Here is a 5,186-nt window from a genome sequence, read left to right as displayed (position 1 = left end):
ATAAGAAAGTACGAGGTTATAAGTGTAATATCATATATTTTTGGGTATTTATTGTCACTTTAAAAAGTATAGCGTTCAAAGTATAAATTTTATAATTCAGGATATTTAGGATAACTTTATGAGTATTTGAAGATCATAAGAATATTAATAGTTGTTCATGGAAAAATTCTACTTTTGATCCAAGATTTAGAGAAAAAATTTGTGATTTCTTGGAATAACATGATCATCATAATTTTTTTTAAAGCAAAAAAGTAAGGTTTAATTAACAATTTATTATGATCATGGTGATAGTATATGAAAAACTATGAAGATTCAAAAAGAAACTCAAGAACATAAGAACAAACATAAAGAAATTCATAATAGAAAGCAAAAAATGTATAAAGATGAACAATGAAAAGCAAAATAATAATTAATACTTACTTGTTTATGCTTAGAGAGAAAATAGATAATAAGATTTGGTGTGAAAAATAATGAGAATGAAAGACTCTATTTGTAACAACTATGTAAAATTCGTTACTTTTCAAACCCGAAAACCCGACCCATTTTAGATTTTCGGTTTTGTTTATATATATATATATATATATATATATATATGTTCCAAGTTTCGTTTCATTTATTTATAGGTTTTTGGTATTTATATTCGTCCAACCGACTCATTTTGCCGTTTCAATTTATTCTAATTTCTTGTTTATCATTAATAGATTATCCTTGATGATTTACGATTATTTAAAGTCTTTACTTAAACGACTCCTGAACTATCCCAAGTATAATACAAAAAAATATCTAACTACATAAACTTTTATTTCATTTATAAGAAAGTATAAGGTTCAATTTGTAAACATTCTTTAAATTCAGTTTTAATGCAAAATGAAAGTACAGGGGCTGAATATGTAAATTATATATAATATTAATAATAATAAAAAAAAGATGTATCAGCAGCATGTCTCTCGTCCCTTTACCCCGTAATTCCGGCGACTCCTCCGGCGGCCGGAGACAACCCAAATGCCACCTTTAACCTTCGTCCGATACGTTATTTTACACCAAACGATTTCTCCACTAATGTTAAACAATAATACGTGATTAAATTCGTCATTAACATCCAAATAACTCGTAATTAATTACCATGGCCGTCGACTTTAATAAAAAAATCATATTAACTCGATTTAGATCTAAACGCTTCAATTGAGACTATAAAAATGATGCAAAGCTTCATCTAAACTTGTCCCAAACAACGAATTGAATTATCTTACCCTCTAAAATCGCGTTTTGACCGTCCTAGTTGGATTTCCGGCGGCTCGCCGTTCACCATCATTCCGACGTTGCTACAGGTAATTAATACATGGTTTTTGATCATTTTAATCCTAGTAACAAAACCCCTAACAATTATTGAACAAAAAATCAATGGATTAACGAATTAAACTCCTAGGGTTTGATATGAAGATGATGAACTTGAAGTGTATTGTTTATATATTTTTGGTTACTGGGTTATAACACAAAGCAGTTACTGGTGCAGTGGTTGTGTAAGTATACTATGGTCAAGAAGACCCGGGTACGAACCCGGGTCACTGTAGTTTATTTAGGTATTTTTTTACAAATTATTCTATTTGTTTTTAATAAATCTTATATATATTTAGAAATCATTATAAAATAAATAAAATCATTTTAACAATTGTTTTAGATTGTTTTAACCGTTTTAATCAAAAACTAAACTTTTACAAACACGAACCTTTCGTTAAAACTCGTAAAATAAATATCTAAATATGTTATCGTCGTAAACTTTATAGATTCTAAAAAGACAACAATGATACTAAAATAAAATACACCGGTAACGCTAGGATCCCGTAACATTATTATATAAAATTTAATATAAAACTCATAAATAATATTGTAATAATATATCGTTAGAATCCGTTAAACTTTAATATTAATATACTTTAAAAGGGAAAAGTATATATATACAAATAATAATACATGAACCTAAAAACCGACATGTTATCTTCATTAAATTAATAGTAATTCTTGTGTTCTTATTATTTTAGCTCGTGAGATTTGATCGTTCGGTTTCATATAACGCGCTTTCCGTTTCGTTTCCAAGTTGTATTCCTATTTCAAAGGCGAGTTTCTCACACCCCCTTTTTACTGTTTTACTACTTTTGGGGGTAGCATATATATCCTATCCAAATTACAATTTCGTTTATTTATTATTTACAAACTACAATTCGCTACATGGACTTGTGTGTTTACTTGTTACTTGCTCAAAATTACTTGCACATGGATTACTTCAATATAGTATGATCATTCGCCCCACTTTCCGCTCAATACATTTGTTGTTATGAGTGGAAAAGGGCCTCATTATCCGAGTACGTTGGTGCACAATCCCAACTGAAAAGGACCTTACTTGCGCTTATCTGAGTACGCTGGTGCACAATCCCAGTTGGAAAGGACATTACTTGCTCATTTACACTTGTTCATGGAATTGTAAGATTTTTATGTACGTATATCAAAACTTGTGTGAACTCACCAACTATTCATATAGTTGACCTTTATTTTATATATATGCTACAGGTAACTTATTTAGAAGATGTTGCCGTGACAAAGCCATTAGTACTTAGGTTATATTAATAAATGGTCAAGATGTTAATTGTTCTTGTATTTCCTTGTATTTCTTGTTACAAACTTGTGTACTTGATGTTTGAATTAATTAATGATAATTTTGTCACTTAATAGTGTCACTTGTGTTTTGGGCAATCTGTACGTCACACTCGGGCGTATTCCGCTTTAGCCAGGGTGTTACAGATTGGTATCAGAGCCGTGACTGTAAGATAGGACATTAGACGTAGTGTTCTAGTTAGTTATTTGCTTAATTGCTTAGGTTGCATAATTAGAAATTATGTGGGCCTTATGTGATTGTTCAAAGTACTTAGTTGTACTGTTATACCGATAATTCAATTACTTCAATTACACAAGCACACACAAGTCCAAGGCTTATGCCTAAAACTAAAGATTTTTCCAACATTTTCAATTATCGATTTTCATTGTGGTGTTCCGATATTTATTCTTCTTAAAGATGGTTCTTTATGGTGGGTATGTAGTAACTGTAAGGGGGATGTGCCTGTTTTCTGAAACTCTTGACACCAAGGTTATTGAAACCTATGGATAAGCAATGCGTATAAATCCCAATCAGACGCGAGACCTGGTTGCTTACCTGGAGAGTTAGGAAAGAGCATGAACTCTATTAAGCCAAAGCATACCACGTTCTCTTTGTGAAAAGAATATGGTTGTGCTCCTCTATGTTTTACAATATGTTTTAACTGGAAGTCTGTACACGAATACCCAGCTTTCGGTTCGATTTAATTACGCACTTTTATACGAGAAATGTTAAGTTTTAAATAAATTTTGTGACACGTTTTCTTTATTTATACGCTCATTTACGGCTTAAACTTTTAAAAGTTTGCAAAGTAACAACCGAATTTCAAACAATTCCTTTGTTATTTTACTAATATGTTTTAGAATTGAATATTCAAAAAGTTATGGTGATATATAAATGGTTAAATTTCGATTTGATTACTATATTATTTTATTCATTTGCTACTACGTTTTATAATTGAAAATTCGAAAGGTCATGGTGATATATGAATGGTCGAATTTCAATTCGTTTACCTTATTGTTATATTCATTTACACCTATGTTTTAGAATTGAAAATTTAGAAAGTTATGGTGGTACATGAACACTCGATTTACAATTCGTTTCTACAGTTTATTTTTAAGTTTAATATTTATTCCATAGGATGATTCAATAATTTCTTAGGTTGTCGTTGTTGAATGTGAAAACTCATGACGTCTCATGGGAATTCCAATTTCGATTTCAAATTTTGTTTCATATGTTTTCTTTTATTTACTTGTTTCATTGATGTATCTATTAGTCGTTTTTATACTTACGTCCCAAGTCACGCGAATTCCTCACGTTTCGTATCACGCCTTCTCGTTTTCCTAGGTGTCGCACTCAACCGGCGAAATCACAATCCAAGTTATCAAACGAATGGCCTCCGCGATCCCGATCACCCCACGTTTGACCGCACCCACCTTCATCGCTATAGTAAATTAAAATTCAAACCCAGCACCATTCTTGGAAACGCAAACCAAACCCAATCAAAGAGCCTCGCACAGAAACACGTCCTTTGTATCGTATGTGTAAATCCACCGCTTTACTTCCTTGAAACGTTGATATACTTCAATTTGTGATAGATTCAATTATCACTTATTGCTAAAACCTACCCAAACTCAACACCACTCACCCATCTGCAAGACATGTACCTAACCATTTGTCTCAATCACATGTTTAACCTCATGCTTCAAGCCTACTAACATTGTGGTGACCTTAGCACACTCGCCATACTTTGGAAGGCCTAACTTGTTTCCGCCATGAAATATCCTAACCCCGCATCCTTTGACGACCTTATACGATTTTTCGGTTTCAATACTTAGATTTTTACAAAACTCATCAAACTCGTCTATATTTTCTTTTGCATACTTTCCTATATTTTATTTCTTTTACTAACACCTCGAGCCTAATCTCAAATCCTTAGTTATTTTAACCTTCAGTCAAATGGATTTCTTTAAAAAGAATTTATTACCTCTATTATTATTATTAATATTATTATTATTATTATTATTATAAAAGTTATTAATATTACTACTACTATGGTTATTAGTACCATCACCCTCTTCATCATTATTATTATTACGGTAATTATCAATATGGTTATTATTAGAATTGTTATTATTATTATTATTTGTGTTAATATTTTTGTTATTATTGATATTAGTAATATTATTATTACTAGTATCATCATCACTACTATTATATAATAATATTTAAAGTAAAATATTTGTTTCAAACAAGTTTTGAGCTTTTTTAAAACTATTTTTTTTCAATAATATTTTTATTATTATTATGATTAGTAATATTATTATTACTAGTATTATCGTCACCTCTAATGATAATGTAATTATTATTTCAAACCATATTTAAAGTAAACTTTTTGTTTCAAACAAGTCTTAAGCCATTTAAGGCAATTTTTCATTCAAAAAGACGGATACCTTGACAATCATTTCTTTTCTTTATACTTAGGTCGCGAGCCAAAAGAAAGCATTTGTTTTTATGTAAAAGTTTCATAAAAATTTGC

The sequence above is a fragment of the Bidens hawaiensis genome, unplaced genomic scaffold, assembly GCF_021521415.1.
Source record: "Bidens hawaiensis isolate Kalapana, Puna unplaced genomic scaffold, B.hawaiensis_p1.1 tig00006055_1, whole genome shotgun sequence".
NCBI lineage: Eukaryota > Viridiplantae > Streptophyta > Magnoliopsida > Asterales > Asteraceae > Bidens > Bidens hawaiensis.
Note: the sequence above shows the minus strand (reverse complement) of the source record.